The sequence below is a fragment of the Grampus griseus genome (assembly GCF_964374135.1).
Source record: "Grampus griseus genome assembly, chromosome: 10".
Taxonomy (NCBI): domain Eukaryota; kingdom Metazoa; phylum Chordata; class Mammalia; order Artiodactyla; family Delphinidae; genus Grampus; species Grampus griseus.
The window spans coordinates 7,645,480-7,663,545 of NC_139004.1; positions in this window are offsets into that span (position 1 = coordinate 7,645,480).

Sequence of the window (18,066 nt, forward strand, 5' to 3'; positions counted from 1 at the left end):
GACTTAGTACAATAATCTCTAGGTCCATCCACGTTGCTGTAAATGGCATTATTTCATTCTTTTTTATGACTGAGTAGTACTCCACAAAACCACATCTTTTGAGTTGCTGTAGATTTATAGCATGTTTTGGCTTCTAGTAGGGAAAGTCTTTCCTCCTTATTCTTTTTTTAAAAAATATTATTTATTTATATTTGGTTGTGGCATGTGGGCTCCTTAGTTGTGGCATGTGAACTCTTAGTTGCAGCATGCATGTGGGATCTAGTTCCCTGACCAGGGATCAAACCCAGGTCCCCTGAATTGGAAATGTGGAGTCTTAACCACTGCACCACCTGGGAAATCCCCTTCCTTATTCTTTTTGCATTATTTCTTGTCCTTTTTATGTGTACTTACTTTGCAAGATATACTTCATAGTTAACTTACCATGTTCCTTAAAAATCTGGAGAGGGATTTTTTAAATTTGGGATTACATTGGACGCATAGTTTAATTCAGAAAGAGTGCTGAATCTTCTCACTACGGACCATGGTACGTGCCTTCGTGGAGTCAGACCTTTAAAAAAAAACACAGGCTTGAATAAATAGATTCTTGTTAAAGTGTGCACTGACTGAGGAGACAATATCTTAGGTTATTATCACTTATATGTGCCTAAATGTAGGTTTGTCAGATTTGGGCTGGGGTGGGGGGCTGTTGAGTAGACTGTCCGTAAAAGAATGACTAAAACCTGGGGTGATATAAAGAAATGAAAATTGGAGGGTAATGAGGAAAACTCATTCTGTACATTCCATACATTTCATAATTTCTCTAGTTCATAAGTGTGCAAAAAAATTGCCCTTCTTTAACTAATTTAACACTGGGTTGCTTGAATACAGTGGGATCCTCGCAGGAAGAATTTTTTGGATTTCTCTTGTCCTTCATATCCTTTCTCAAGGGCTTACTTAGTTAACTTTTCCAATTTGCATTTTGAAGTGTGACAGCAATACATTTCTTAACTTCTTGACAGGGGGTAGTTTTGCAACTTGGCATGAGGGACCTGCTGAAATAGGCTCCTACTTGGTCCTCCGCAGAAACAATAAAAAAAAAAGAAGAAGGGGGAGGAGGGGGAGGGGGGAGGAGGAGAAGAAGAAGGAGAAGAGGAAGAAGAAGGAGGAGAAAGTGGGTCACGAGACCTATACCCCAGCACTTGTCTCAGCTTGGCTATGCCTCGCAGCTGAGTCAGCCACCACGTGACTACTGTCTTGGCGATCAGAGACCCCAGGCTCAAACTTTTCAATTAAGTCTCTGCTATTAATCTGAATTGAGGAAGAAGAACTGGGAAAAACGCATATAGGGCTGTGGTTCAACTCCCTAATCCTCTTAGTATCTTGACATTGAGAATATTCTCTTACTGAGCTCTGTGCAGAACTAGTGTATTAACCTGAGCCAGCTCTCAGGGTAACTGTCTTTCTCGTATCAGCAATCTATTTCTCCAAGAGCTTCCTTCTCTGTTTTGGCGGTCAGGAGCTTCTATGACACAGGCAGCTGTGCGTGTGTTGACGTGGAAGAGTGTTTTGGAGGAGGGTGTATCTTTTTGTGACCTAAGTACTGATAGAGGGTATCTGATGACACAGGGAAATTTTGGATGGGGATATCCTGTGACAGAGGCAGGCTGCCGACATGTCTGGCGGGGAGGGGAGGTTGTAAGGGAGCTGACAGTTGGATATTTTTCTAGAGTTCCAAATGAGATCGGGGCATGCCTGACTTTGACCCTAAGTATTACCCTTACTTACTGTATTAGTCATCTAATAGAGAGTTTAACCCTCCAGGCTCAAGGTCAGAGATGGGAAATCTGGGACACCTCCCTATGTGAGGCGAGCACCTCTTTTCTCTCTCTTCTATTTCCCATCATTTTGGAGCCAGAAGAGCAGGCTCCTGCCTGTGCAACAGCTTCCTTTTCTCTGACTTCAATGTCATAGCTACTTTCCCTACACGTTGAGAATTTGTTCTAGTAAGTGGGAACTAATAGGATTTGGAAAAATCACTCTCATATAAAACCTGGCTTTCAAATCTATTGGTTTGCTCCAAAATGCCAGGACGCGTGTCAGAAGCTGAAGAACACCTCATCATTTCTTTTTCCAATCCCTCAGTAACAAATGCTGGTCTGCTTCCAGGAAATGGGTACCTTGGATGGACAAGAGGAAAATCACCTACAAAGAAAGAAACACACACAAAAAAGCACATTTATATTTTTCTAAACATTATCCTTGTTACAAGGATACAATTGTTATTAAATCAACTGGGTTTTCAGTGAGTTGTTTTTAGAAGAATTAGCATGAAGCAAGTTGACCTAAGGCCCTTCTAATTTTCCTCCCCGCCTTTAATCTGGCATCTCTTTGCTCTGTGTGTTGTAACTTTTAGTGTCTCGCTTTTAAAATGATGAGTGGAGGAACTTCTCTGGTGGTCCAGCAGTTAGAACTCCGCATTCCCAATGCAGGAGGCCCAGGTTCTATCCCTGTTCGGGGAACTATATCCCACGTGTCGCAACTAAGAGCCTGCATGCCACAATGAAGATCCCGCATGCTGCAACTAAGACCTGGTACAGCCAAATAAATAAATATTTTAAAAACAAAAAGAGATGAGTGGTTAATCAAAAATCACCAGACATTTGAGAAACACCTCTAACATAAAGATTGGTATATAAAACAAACAAGCCAACATGGAAGAGGGAGAGGAAACAAAAAATATAGGGACCATAGTAATTAATATTCTCAGAGAATTGTGAAAAAATAAAGGACCTTTGAGACAAGAGTGAAAGGCTCTAAAATCAGAGCATTCCGAGAACAGGAAAGAGCTCTTGGAAATTAAAACTAAGGAAGCAAAATGAAAAATTCAATAGACAGTGAGGAGGGTAAATTGAGAAAATAGCTCAGAAATTAGAAGAGCAAAAGAAGAATAACAATCAAAAAACCCACTAAAATGGAAAATAGGGAGAAAAGGAAAAAAATCTGAAGGTAAGTAAGAAATAATAAGTATTCCATAAAAGAAAATAATGAAAAGCAGAGGGAGAAAATTGTCGATGAAATGACAGAGAACATTTTCAGAACTAAATGGCATGAGTTTCTAGGACAAAACCTCTCCCCCACATCATATTCCAATATCCTGGAATAAAATAACCAATCCTGAGTTGCATCATTATGAAATTTCAGAATCTTATGGACAAAAAAGAATATATAGGGCTTCCCTGGTGATGCAGTGGTTGCGAGTCCACCTGCCGATGCAGGGGACACGGGTTCATGCCCCGGTCTGGGGAGATCCCACATGCCGCGGAGCAGCTGGGCCCGTGAGCCATGGCCGCTGAGCCTGCGCGTCCGGAGCCTGTGCTCCGCAACGGGAGAGGCCGCAGCAGTGAGAGGCCCGCGTACTGAAAAAAAAAAAAAAAAAAAATATATATATATATATATATATATATATATATATATATATAAGCCTTCTAAAGCCTTCTGAAGAGAACTATAGGTCACTTATAAATACAGCCTGACATGATCCATTCTCAGGCCCTAGGCTCATTAGATATTTCCTAATTTAACCCTCCTACACCTTCTAAGAGTGGAGCTCAAGTTCCCCTATTTGTAACCCTTCTGCATAGTCCCTGAATGCCCCCTACTGTGGACTGAATTGTGCCCTCACACACCATCCTGCCCCAAGTTCGTATATTGAAGTCCTAACTCCCTATGTGACTATTTGGATATAGGGCCTTTAGGAAGTTATTAAGATTAAATGAGGTCATAAACGTGGAGCCCTTATCAAATATAATCGGTGGCCTTAAAAGAAGAGAGCCCCAAGATGATTACAAATACCAAGAACTCCTTGTTTCAGCAGCTGAATTTGGGATGGCTCCTGGAGGACCCCCTCTTCCTACTTTTCCAAAGATTTGCAGGGCTACTGTTAATGCTTTTACTTGTTGGATGCACTCTCATTGGCACTATTTGTCATGACCGTGACTGAAATCTCACCAAGTCCCTTCTAGGAGGTGTGCTTTAGCCACTTATTTAAACTACCTCTGCCTTCCCCAACTAGGGTTGCCAGATTTTTTTTAGTACAAGTGTGTCCCATGTAAACACTGCATGGGATGTACTCCTGCTAAATGTTTTAAGTGTTAAACACTAAAAATTAAAGACTAGTCTTTGTTAACCTAAAATTCAGATCTAACTTGGTGTCCTGTACCTTTACTTGCCACATCTGACAACCATACTTACTTTGCTTAACTGAGAAAAGTTGAGAGTGTGAGCTGACTATTCCTTCTAAAACTGGGAACAAGGGTTTTTACTAGAACAGCTCCAACCTAAACCTGATCAGTGTGAGTTTTGTGTACATTTCCATAATCAAATGTTTTTCCAGCCAAGGCTTTCTGCACCCATGTTTATAATTTCAGCACAGAAGCAAATTTCGTAGGTCCCAGTCTTCTTGTAAGTATTTAAGGAACCAACTAGCTTTGCCCTTGAGCTCTCTACTGGCCCAATAGCATGGGCTCTCTACCAAAAAACTAGCATGTCCAAGGACACTTAGAAGACTGCCCAGTCAAGGAAGTGTTGGAGCTTTGAGAGCGCTCAGACTTCAATGCCTTCCACGCAAGCAAGCAATAACTTGGCTGACCATGGGTCAAAAGCTACCTCACTGGGTGCTGGGTTTCTTGTACTGCATTTCTTGAGAGTAGTCTTAACTATTGACAAATTTCCCTCAGTAATAGGGAAAATCATTTCCTCAAAGAGTGCATCTTAGTGACAAGACTTAACTCTTCAAGATTTCTGACCCTGAGCATGGTTCCCAACTGGGTTGATCAGCTGTGATCAGGTCTTCTTCAAGAAGGAAAAAAGCCATGGCTTTTTCTTTTCTTTTTAATTTATTTTATTTTATTTTATGTTATTTATTTATTTTTTGCTGCATTGGGTCTTTGTTGCTGCCCACGGGCTTTTCTCTGATTGTGGTAAGAGAGGGCTACTCTTTGTTGCGGTGCGAGGGCTTCTCGTTGTGGTTGCTTCTCTTGTTGTGGAGCACAGTCTCTAGGCGCATGGGCTCAGTAGTTGTGACATGCGGGCTCAGTAGTTGTGGCTCATGGGCTCTAGAGTGCAGGCTCCGTAGTTGTGGCACACGGGCTTAGGTGCTCCGTGGCATGTGGGATCTTCCCAGACCAGGGCTTGACCTGTGTCCCCTGCATTGGGAGGTGGATTCCCAACCACTGCGGCACCAGGGAAGCCCCAAGCCATGGCTTTTTAAAGTGCCTTTGCCACAGAGGAATATCTGTAGATCACCTTCCAGGATAAAACCTCTCCCTCTAGTTCTGTTATGCGGGAAATCACCTTCGAGGGAGTACTCTGCCAATATAAGCTATCCCAGAGGTTACGACAGAAAAACTCTCAGAGCAAATTAAATGCTCGAATCAGTAGTTCATTATTAAATGCCAAATGCATGTGGCATTCCCCCCTGATTCTGTATGCAACCATCTTGTCCTTCATGCCTTCATTCTCATACAAAGTGCTCAGGTCTTTCTCCCTCTGTTCAGGGGACCTATGGGGTCCCAACTGGCTGAATGTTGGCTTGTTCACCGGTGTGGAATCAGAGGACCAGCTGGTGCCGAGTCCACCCAACTCCACTTCTTGGTTCTGCCACAGAAAGTTTCTCCCCTTCCTCTACTTTAGGAACTTCCTGTTTCTCCCGTCCAGCTTTCTCCGTCAGGGTGAGGTGCTATATGGCTTACAAGCCTCCGTCCTTTCCTCTAAGCCCACTCAGTTCCTGGAAGAGGAAAAGACGGCTTTGCAACTACACATGTGAACATTTTTACCCAATACGTGGGCCTGTGTTTTCTTGGAATGTTGACTTCTGATTTGATAAGTCGTGGGAGAGAAGAACCTGCCGTCCCAGTGCCAATGAGAGGGAAGGGAGGGAGACTACACAGAAATAACCATGCTAATAGCTTGAGATATAACCCTCTCAGAGAGTTACATATTTGTCACAGATTTTGAGAAGGAAGCAGTGATAAGTATATAGAAACTTAAATAAAGGAAAGTTAAAAATGAAGCAATTATTAACTCCAGAGAAAAAAAAGTTGTACAAATGTAGGGCTTCCCTGGCGGTGCAGTGGTTGGGAATCCGCCTGCCAATGCAGGGGACACAGGTTTGACCCCTGGTCTGGGAAGATCCCACATGCCACAGAGCAACTAAGCCTGTGTGCCACAACTACTGAGCCTGCGCTCTAGAGCCTGTGCGCCACAACTACTGAGCTCACGTGCCACAACTACTGAAGCCCGCGCGCCTAGAGCCTGTGCTCCGTAACAGGAGAAGCCACCGCAATGAGAAGCCTGTGCACCGAAACGAAGAGTAGCCCCCGCTCGCTGCAGCTAGAGAAAACCCACGCGCAGCTACCCAATACAGCCAAAAATAAATTAAATAAATAAATAAATAAAAATAAGTTGTACAAATGTAATCATAGTATACACGTGGCTCAGCTATAAATTATATTTATATAATTATCCTGTCAATACTGCATAACCAATAAAACAAAAATTGTAATATAATTATAGTGAGAGGAAAGGAGGTGTGTGTGTGTGTGTGTGTGTCTATGAGTGAGAGTGGGATGGAAGAGACCTAAATTATCAACTTACATAACAGGCAGTCAATAGATAATACCTGTAACTGAAAAATCAAGAAGTTGTATAAGAATGTTACACAGAAACATTGATCTCGAGGAGACAGCAGTGCGTGGTGGCTTGAAGTGATATTTTAGTTCCCTGCCCAGGAATTAAACCTGGGTAGCCTGGATGAAAACCAGGAATCCTAGCCACTAGACCAACAAGGGTTATAGGGTAGAAGCAGTTTCCCTGGCTCTTGACCTTGTTTGAAAGCAAGAATGTTTCAAGGAGGCAAAAACTGTAAAAACAGGTACAAAATTTATTATTAGAGACACAGCACAACACATGGGAGAGCACACAGACAAACAGTTTAGTTAAGACAGAAGCAAGGCAGAGATACACACCCAGAGAGATGTGGGCATTGTGGGTGTCGTCTCTAACAAGGGGGAGCTCCTTAAAGAGGCGGTTAAATTATTTATATAGGGCAGTTCTTCTGAGCCTTTGTTTACCTTTGGCTAATTATCTTGTTGTTGTTGTTTTTTCCCACACCTGGCCTGCCCTAGGACCCTCCCAACATGAATGGGCAACTTTTTTCCAAGATGGATTCCAGCCCAGAGGCCTATGGGAGGCTTGGCATCATCTATTATGGGGTGGCACCCTATACTTTTTGACCCCCAAGGAGGCTTTCTGCACATATGTAGTTGGGCAGGTCTCCTTGACCGCAAGAATGAGAAACGGTGCTCTCCTTAACTTTTATCTGGGCAGGACTCAGCTCAGATAAAGTGTCCACTGGAGACAAAGTCCAGCTGTTTACCCTGTTCCTGTTGTTGTTTCCATCTGAAAGTGTACACGGGAAGCTGGCTCTAAATGTCTAACCTGGAGCCCATCTATCTCCTCCCTCAACATGAGAATAAACGTTATAAGAAACAGCTAAAAGAACTGTCCTGGGAAGCAGGAATTTAAGGAAAAATAATACTGCTATTTTCACTATATAGCTTAAAGTATTTTCTAGTTTTAAAATTATGTGCCCATACTATAGTGATAAAATACATTTTAAAATAAAACAGCAAAGGTTTGATTTGGGTTTTGGCTTTTTTCCAGAGGTTAGAGATTTTCAGGCGTAGTCTGATCTGGGGCCCATCTCCATTTTTCTTCTACTCAAAGTGACAACCATGTAAAGTATACAAGGCAAGAGCCTGAAAATATTTAGAACTGCCTATCCCACATGAACAAAAGCCTTGGGTGTGGCTTGCAGAGTTGTTTCAGAGAGCTCTGAAACAGGAAGTTATTTCATTTTGTCTCCAGCTACTGAAGTCTGATGTGAGTCTATTTCTTAGAAGTGAGCGAGTGCTGGAGCTGGGTGAGTACTGTGGTTGTCTTTGGTGTAAGGGGGTGTGGATTTAGAATGTGAAAAGAAATGCAGAAATAAGACTGCAGGAAGAAAGACTGGAGTAATTTTACTGCCTAAGGACCAAACTGGCTCCGGAGAAATCTGTTTACATTAAGGTGATATATACTGAATCAAGCCCTGATTTATACATTTGGTAAATTCTCTTTCCATAACCATTATATGATGCCTCTCTCTGCCAGGGCTACACGCCCTCTAGACTCCTCTGGGCACTGGCTCTGTTCCTCTTTCTTCAAACAATCTTCTTTCATTTCCACATCTTCCTGGACATGCCTCCATGGACACCCGCCAGCTTCCTTCCACGTCAGAGCTGTTCCGTTTAAAGACTCACTACTAACTGGAAATGGCTTTCCTTGCTTGGTTGACATTTCCAAGAGAAATCTGACAGGACCCACTCATCTTTTTTTTTTTTTTTTTTTTTTCCTGATCTCCCTGTGCTATGCGGCTGCTTCCCACTAGCTATCTACCTTACGTTTGGTAGTGTATGTATGTCCATGCCTCTCTCTCGCTTTGTCACAGCTTATCCTTCCCCCTCCCCATATCCTCAAGTCCATTCTCTAGTAGGTCTGTGTCTTTATTCCTGTCTTACCCCTGGTTCTTCATGACATTTTTTTCCCTTAAATTCCATATATATGTGTTAGCATATGGTATTTGTCTCTCTCTTTCTGACTTACTTCACTCTGTATGACAGACTCTAGGTCTATCCACCTCATTACAAATAGCCCAATTTCGTTTCTTTTTATGGCTGAGTAATATGCCATTGTACATATGTGCCACATCTTCTTTATCCATTCATCCGATGATGGGCACTTAGGTTGTTTCCATCTCCGGGCTATTGTAAATAGAGCTGCAATGAACATTTTGGTACATGACTCTTTTTGAATTATGGTGTTCTCAGGGTATATGCCCAGTAGTGGGATTGCTGGGTCATATTGTAGTTCTATTTACAGTTTTTTAAGGAACCTCCATACTGTTCTCCACAGTGGCTGTATCAATTTACATTCCCACCAACAGTGCAAGAGGGTTCCCTTTTCTCCACACCCTCTCCAGCATTTATTGTTTCTAGATTTTTTGATGATGGCCATTCTGACTGGTGTGAGATGATATCTCATTGTAGTTTTGATTTGCATTTCTCTAATGATTAATGATGTTGAGCATTCTTTCATGTGTTTGTTGGCAGTCTGTATATCTTCTTTGGATAAATGTCTATTTAGGTCTTCTGCCCATTTTTGGATTGGGTTGTTTGTTTTTTTGTTATTGAGCTGCATTAGCTACTTATAAATTTTGGAGATTAATCCTTTGTCAGTTGCTTCATTTGCAAATATTTTCTCCCATTCTGAGGGTTGTCTTTTGGTCTTGTTTATGGTTTCCTTTGCTGTGCAAAAGCTTTGAAGTTTCATTAGGTCCCATTTGTTTATTTTTGTTTTTATTTCAATTTCTCTAGGAGGTGGGTCAAAAAGGATCTTGCTGTGATTTATGTCATAGAGTGTCCTGCCTATGTTTTCCTCTAAGAGTTTGATAGTTTCTGGCCTTACATTTAGGTCTTCAATCCATTTTGAGCTTATTTTTGTGTATGGTGTTAGGGAGTGATCTAATCTCTTACTTTTACATGTACCTGTCCAGTTTTCCCAGCACCACTTATTGAAGAGGCTGTCCTTTCTCCACTGTACATTCCTGCCTCCTTTATCAAAGATAAGGTGACCATATGTGCGTGCGTTTACCTCTGGGCTTTCTATCCTGTTCCATTGATCTATATTTCTGTTTTTGTGCCAGTACCAGACTGTCTTGATTACTGTAGCTTTGTAGTATAGTCTGAAGTCAGGGAGCCTGATTCCTCCAGCTCCATTTTTCGTTCTCAAGATTGCTTTGGCTATTTGGGGTCTTTTGTGTTTCCATACAAACTGTGACATTTTTTGTTCTAGTTCTGTGAAAAATGCCAGTGGTAGTTTGATAGGAATTGCATTGAATCTGTAGATTGCTTTGGGTAGTAGAGTCATTTTCACAATGTTGATTCTTCCAATCCAAGAACATGGTATATCTCTCCATCTATTTGTATCATCTTTAATTTCTTTCATCAGTGTCTTATAATTTTCTGCATACAGGTCTTTTGTCTCCTTAGATAGGTTTATTCCTAGATATTTTATTCTTTTTGTTGCAATGGTAAATGGGAGTGTTTCCTTGATTTCACTTTCAGATTTTTCATCATTAGTGTATAGGAATGCCAGAGATTTCTGTGCATTAATTTTGTATCCTGCTACTTTACCAAATTCATTGATTAGCTCTAGTAGCTTTCTGGTAGCATCTTTAGGATTCTCTATGTAGAGTATCATATCATCTGCAAACAGTGACAGCTTTACTTCTTCTTTTCTGATTTGGATTCCTTTTATTTCTTTTTATTTTCTGATTGCTGTGGCTAAAACTTCCAAAACTATGTTGAATAAGAGTGGTGAGAGTGGGCAAACTTGTCTTGTTCCTGATCTTAGTGGAAATGCTTTCAGTTTTTCACCATTGAGGACGATGTTGGCTGTGGGTTTGTCATATATGGCCTTTATTATGTTGAGGAAAGTTCCCTATGTGCCTACTTTCTGCAGGGTTTTTATCATAAATGGGTGTTGAATTTTTTCAAAAGCTTTCTCTGCATCTATTGAGATGATCATATGGTTTTTCTCCTTCAATTTGTTAATATGGTGTATCACGTTGATTGATTTGCGTATATTGAAGAATCCTTGCATTCCTGGAATAAACCCCACTTGATCATGGTGTATGATCCGTTTAATGTGCTGTTGGATTCTGTTTGCTAGTATTTTGTTGAGGATTTTTGCATCTATGTTCATCAGTGATATTGGCCTGTAGTTTTCTTTCTTTGTGACATCCTTGTCTGGTTTTGGTATCAGGGTGATGGTGGCCTCGTAGAATGAGTTTGGGAGTGTTCCTCCCTCTGCTATATTTTGGAAGAGTTTGAGAAGGATAGGTGTTAGCTCTTCTCGAAATGTTTAATAGAATTCGACTGTGAAGCCATCTGGTCCTGGGCTTTTGTTTGTTGGAAGATTTTTAATCACAGTTTCAATTTCAGTGCTTGTGATTGGTGTGTTCATATTTTCTATTTCTTCCTGATTCAGTCTTGGCAGGTTGTGCATTTCTAAGAATTTGTCCATTTCTTCCAGGTTGTCCATTTTATTGGCATAAAGTTGCTTGTAGTAATCTCTCATGATCTTTTGTATTTCTGCAGTGTCAGTTGTTACTTCTCCTTTTTCATTTCTAATTCTATTGATTTCAGTCTTCTCCCTTTTTTTCTTGATGAGTCTGGCTAATGGTTTATCAATTTTGTTTATCTTCTCAAAGAACCAGCTTTTAGTTTTATTGATCTTTGCTATCGTTTCCTTCATTTCTTTTTCATTTATTTCTGATCTAATTTTTATGATTTCTTTCCTTCTGCTAACTTTGGGGGGTTTTTTGTTCTTCTTTCTCTAATTGCTTTAGGTGCAAGGTTAGGTTGTTTATTCGAGATGTTTCCTGTTTCTTAAAGTAGGATTGTATTGCTATAAACTTCCCTCTTAGAACTGCTTTTGCTGCATCCCATAGATTTTGGGTCATTGTGTCTCCAGTGTCATTTGTTTCTAGGTAGTTTTTATTTCCTCTTAGATTTCTTCAGTGATCACTTCGTTATTAAGTAGTGTATTGTTTAGCCTCCATGTGTTTGTATTTTTTACAGATCTTTTCCTGTAATTGACAACTAGTCTCATAGCATTGTGGTTGGAAAAGATAACTTGATACAATTTCAATTTTCTTAAATTTACCAAGGCTTGATTTGTGACCCAAGATATGATCTATCCTGGAGAACGTTCCATGAGCACTTGAGAAAAATGTGTATTCTGTTGGTTTTGGATGGAATGTCCTATAAATATCAATGAAGTCCATCTTGTTTAATGTATCATTTAAATCTTGTGTATTTCTCCTTGGATTTATCCTGTATGGGACTCTCTGTGCTTCCTGGACTTGATTAACTATTTCCTTTCCCATAATAGGGAAGTTTTCAACTCTAATCTCTTCAAATATTTTCTCAGTTCCTTCCTTTTTCTCTTCTTCATCTGCAACCCCTATAATTCGAATGTTGGTGCATTTAATGTTGTCCCAGAGGTCTCTGAGACTGTCCTTAGTTCTTTTCATTCTTTTTTATTCTGCTCTGCAGTAGTTATTTCCACTATTTTATCTTCCAGGTCACTTATCCGTTCTTCTGCCTCAGTTATTCTGCTATTGATCCCATCTAGAGTATTTTTCATTTCATTTATTGTGTTGTTCATCATTGTTTGTTTCATCTTTAATTCTTCTAGGTCCCTGTTAAATGTGTCTTGCATTTTGTCTACTCTATTTCCAAGATTTTGGATCATCTTTACTGTCATTATTCTGAATTCTTTTTCAGGTAGACTGCCTATTTCCTCTTCATTTGTTAGGTCTGGTGGGTTTTTATCTTGCTCCTTCATCTGCTGTGTGTTTTTCTGTCTTCTCATTTTGCTTATCTTACTGTTTTTGGGGTCTCCTTTTTGCAGGCTGCAGGTTCGTAGTTCCCGTTGTTTTTGGTGTCTGTCCCCAGTGGCTGAGGTTGGTTCAGTGGGTTGTGTAGGCTTCCTGGTGTAGGGGACTAGTGCCTGTGTTCTGGTGGATGAGGCTGGATCTTGTCTTTCTGGTGGGCAGGTCCACGTCTGGTGGTGTGTTTTGGGGTGTCTGTGGACTTATTATGATTTTAGGCAGCCTCTCTGTTAATGGGTGTGTATATTTTCCTGTCTTGCTAGTTGTTTGGCATAGGATGTCCAGCACTGTAGCTTGCTGGTCGTTGAGTGAAGCTGGGTGCTGGTGTTGAGATGGAGATCTCTGGGAGATTTTCGCCGTTTGATATTATGTGGAGCTGGGAGGTCTCTTGTGGACCAGTGTCCTGAAGTTGGCTCTCCCACCTCAGAGGCACAGCAGTGACTCCTGGGTGCAGCACCAAGAGCCTTTCATCCACACGGAAAAAGAGGAAATGGGGAAAAAATCATAAATCTTGCTCTCAAAGTCCACCTCCTTAATTTGGGATGACTCGTTCTCTATTCATGTATTCCACAGATGCAGGTACATCAAGTGGATTGTGGCGCTTTAATCCGCTGCTTCTGAGGCTGCTGGGAGAGATTTCCCTTTCTCGTCTTTGTTCTCACAGCTCCCGGGTTTCAGCTTTGGATTTGGCCCCGCCTCTGCGCGTAGGTCGCCGGAGGGCGTCTGTTCTTCACTCAGACAGGACGGGGTTAAAGGAGCCGCTGATTCGGGGGCTCTGGCTCACTCAGGCCGGGGGAGGGAGGGGCACTGCGTGCGGGGCGGGCCTGAGGCGGCAGAGGCCGGCGTGAAGTTGCACCAGGCGCGCCGTGCGTTCTCCCGGGGGAGTTGTCCCTGGATCCCGGGATCCTGGCAGTGGCGGCCTGCACAGGCTCCGGGGAAGGGGGTGTGGAGAGTGACCTGTGCTCGCACACAGGCTTCTTGGTGGCAGTGCAGCAGCCTTAGCGTCTCATTCCCGTCTCTGGGGTCCGCGCTTTTAGCCGCGGCTCGCGCCCGTCTCTGGAGCTCCTTTAAGCGGCGCTCTGAAACCCCTCTCCTCGCCACCAGGAAACAAAGAGGTAAGAAAAAGTCTCTTGCCTCTTCGGCAGGTCCAGACATTTCCCCGGACTCCCTCCCGGCTAGCCGCGGTGAACTAACGCCCTGCAGGCTGTGTTCACGCTGCCAACCTCAGTCCTCTCCCGGCGCTGCGACCGACCGAAGCCCGAGCCTCAGCTCGCAGCCCCGCCCGCCCCGGCGGGTGAGCAGACAAGCCTCTGGGGCAGGTGAGTGCCGGTCGGCCCTGATCTTCTGTGCGGGAATCTCTCCGCTTTGCCCTCCGCACCCCTGTTGCTACGCTCTCCTCCGCGGCCCCGAAGCTTCCCCCCTCCGCCACCCGCCGTCTCCGCCCGAGAAGGGGCTTCTAGTGTGTGGAAACATTTCCTCCTTCACAGCTCCCTCCCGCTGGTGCAGGTCCCGTCCCTGTGCTTTTGTCTCTGTTTATTCTTTTTTCTTTTGCCCTACCCAGGTACGTGGGGAGTTTCTTGCCTTTGGGGAGGTCTGAGGTCTTCTGCCAGCGTTCAGTAGGTGTTCTGTAGGAGTTGTTCCACGTGTAGATGTATTTCTCGTGTATGTGTGGGGAGGAAGGTGATCTCCGCGACTTACTCTTCCGCCATCTTCCCGGAAGCCCCACCCACTCATCTTTTTGAGGGAAGCCATAAAAGCCGTGGAGCAGCTATGGGGTTTGGGGAGGGGATGCTGGCAAATGGTAGAATGTGGTGAAGACAAGGGCTGCGTGCTGGCCGAGCAGAGGCTGAAGTTGCAGGGGACAGCACTCTGAAATCCTGCCAAGAATCACCCCTTGGTCTCTGTGGGCAATTTGCTTTTTCAAGGATCCTGTGGGCAGAGATTCTCTCTAGATATTTCCTCACAGGAGGAGATGAAGAGAAACTAGGTGGTGGAACTTGAAGCTTTTTTTTTTTTTTTTTTTTTGCGGTACACGGGCCTCTCACTGTTGCGGCCTCTCCCGTTGCGGAGCACAGGCTCCGGACGCGCAGGCTCAGCGGCCATGGCTCACGGGCCCAGCCGCTCCGCGGCATGTGGGATCTTCCCGGACCAGGGCACGAACCCGTGTCCCCTGCATCGGCAGGCGGACTCGCAAACACTGCGCCACCAGGGAAGCCCAGAACTTGAAGCTTTTTAAGTAGAAAAAGAGGAAATTGTTTGCTTTTCTTTGGTAAAAATATATTTAATTTCTTTACGCATATATACTCAGATAATACATAGTGCTCCCTCAGTGTATCAAGTGAGCAGATATATGCCTCCACCTGTTTTCACTTGGTTACTCCTTCTTTTCTTCCTCTTCCCACCGCCCGCATTAACTTTCCCTCCATCCTCAGCCCCCCAAGGTAGCTCATGTAACTGCCATGTTTTTCTTCTCATATGGTTAGTTTTCTTCTCAATGGTTAGTTTGATGTGTCGACCTGGGTAGGTTATAGTACCCAGTAATTTAATCAAACACTCGTTTAGGTGTTGCTGTGAAGGTGTTTTGTAGATAATGTTGACATCTACAATCAGTTGACTTTAGGTAAAGGAGATGACCCTCAATAATGTGGGTGTGCCTCATCTAATCTTGAAGGCCTTAAGAGCAAAAACTGAGGTCCCCTGAGGACAGAAACATCAAAATTCTGCCTGGGTTACCAGACTGGCACCCTGCCCTACAGGTTTCAAACTTGTCAGCCCCGCAGTTGCATGAGCCAATACCTTAAAATAAAAATCCGAAGAACCCTGGTTGATATAATACTTACTCATTTAATCATATAAATATTAACATATTGATAGAGACATACAGGTTTTTGCTATCTTTCGATTTGCAAAAATGAGATGATATTGTAAATGTGTTTCTTCATCTTGCTTTTTCTCATCAACATTTAAAAGGCTGCCTAACACTCCTTGGTCCTTAGTGCACATGAGTGCATATGAAACATGAAATGGTTCATTAAGTCATTCTCCTACTAATTGAAAATCACTCTGTTCTCTTTTTTTTCCCACTATGAGTGATGCTACAACAAATATCCTTGTATGTGCATATGTGTATAGACGGATGTATAAAGACTGACAGCCCCACCCCTAGCCAGGGACCCAAGGCCTGTGCCCATGTGTGGGTAAAATGAGGGGGAGGAGGTGAGAGGGGGAGATTTTCTGAGACTCCTTGACACAGGGGCCCAGTGCTCTGTGAATCTGAAACCTGTTGGTGAAGTCTTAATGTGAGCTAAGTTTAGATGGGGAGGATGGAGATGCAATGGCTGACGGGATTAAGGTGAAAGTCTGGGAACTTCCCTGACGGTCCACTGGTTAGGACTCCGCACTCTCACTGCTGAGGGCCTGGGTTCAATCCCTGGTTGGGGAACTAAGATCCTGCCAGCAGTGTGGCACTACCAAAAAAAAAAAAGAAAGTTTGAATGAAAATTGGGATTTTCAAACAGATTTTATGTGAAATGGTACTGGCTCCTATGCCTGAATGCATTATTGCGATGGATATTTTGTCCTACTAGGCATTGCTTCTCCTAATTAAGTTTGTAAAACACAAGGCATGTAAGTTTGCCCGCGGGCCGGTCTCGATCGGACATGATGGATGGGAACCTGAGGACTGCTGAGCGCACACAGTGGTTGATTTAAAACAATATAGAATACCTCGTTGGCGAAAGGAGATTACCACTTTAATTAATGACATGCTGGAAGCTGGCGGGCTGGTACCAATGAATGCTCTGCACAGTAGCCCTGAGTGGCACAGGGAAAAGGTGGATGGGGCCTGAAGATTCACAGCAGACCAGTGAGGCTTAACTAAGGTTGTGTTGCCCACGGCCCCAGCTTCACCCTCCAAAAATACAACAGGCTCAAGAAGACTGGGACTCTGATTAATCTCGAGAATGCTTCTCTGTTGCAAACTCAAGAAGAGCCAACTGTAGTCATGTGAGAAGAACTCCAATTGGTGATCACTGTCCTGTCGCAAGGTTACCTGAACTCACCAGTTTACCGTCATAATTTGATCAGAAGGGATTTGGCCTTGTTGCAGGTCCTGAGTGTAAGATTATAGCATACTGATGACATTACGAAAATATTGGAAACTGCAGAGCAAGCTAGGACTGACTTGAATGCCACGATGGATCACGTGACCAACTGAAGCTGGTTAATCTAGCAAAGATCCGAGGGCCTGCCTAAGACGTGAAACTCTTAGTAATGTCATGGTCCAGAGCCATTCAGGATGTTCCATAAGAGACTAAACAATAAAGTGCTGTCACCACTCACCCTTAGAACCCAACCCAACCTCCAGCCTTTGGTTAGCTTATTTGGATTCTGGAGAATGCATATTCTACATCTGGAAATACACTAGGTCCTATCTGTAAGGATACCCAGAGGAAAGCCGTATCTAGTTGAGGATCTGAACAAAAGCAGGGTGTGTCTGAATTACAAAACGCGATGGCTCTTTCACCACCTTTGGGCCGTTGGGATCGCCACTCAAATATGATTTGGGAAGTGTCTGCCTCTCCCACTCATGCAGACCAGAGCCAGTGGCATAAGCCCATGAGCACCTACCAGTGGCAACCATTGGGATTTTGGACCAGAAATTTTCCAAATTCTGCCCCCTGCCCCTTACACATTACTTGAGAAACAGTTACTAGTGAGCTATTGGGCATGGATTTGGACTGCCTCAGTAACTGTAGGACATCCAAAATCATGAAATCTGACGTACCCACAGTGTCCTGGTAATGTCAGAGAAACACTCTTACAAGGAAGGCAGTGCTCAGAGGAGTTCCATACAAAATGGAAATGGTTTACACAGGAGCATGCTGCCAGGGGAACGCAGGGTGGTACTCACCATGCCCACAGCAGGTAGCTGCTTTTCCCCATGACTGACTTTGGAACCACTTGAAGAACTGCTGGGACTTACTGCCTCATGGCCAGTGGCGCTACGAACATCTGTTAGTTGACCAGCAAAGAGCTGCCTGGTTTACAGATGACAGTTGCAAGATGAATAAACAGTATCCTGTCTGGAAAGACTGATTAAAGAAAGTAAGAATAAATTAGCTCAATGGGCTGAATTGCAGGCTATTTTCCTAGCAGCGATGGAAGAATTGAACGATGGGAAAAGCTCCTACATTTGGGTTTTCACTGACTCATGTGCAGTAGCTAATGGCCTGGTCATATGGTCAGGTGATTGGACAATGGAAAACTGGACTATTAAAAGGATGCTCATATGAGGTGTAGCCCTATGGGGAACATTCTGGGAATTTAAGAGATATGTTTGGGTTTTTTCTGGCTGTATTGAGATATAATTGACATATAACATTGTGTAAGTTTTCAGGGTGTATGGTTTTTTGACTTGATACATATTGCAAAATAATTATTATCATAGTATTAGCTAAAACCTCCATCACATAAGTACCTTTTTGTGTGTGTGTGTGGTGAGAACATTTAAGAGTTCCTCGTTTAGCAAT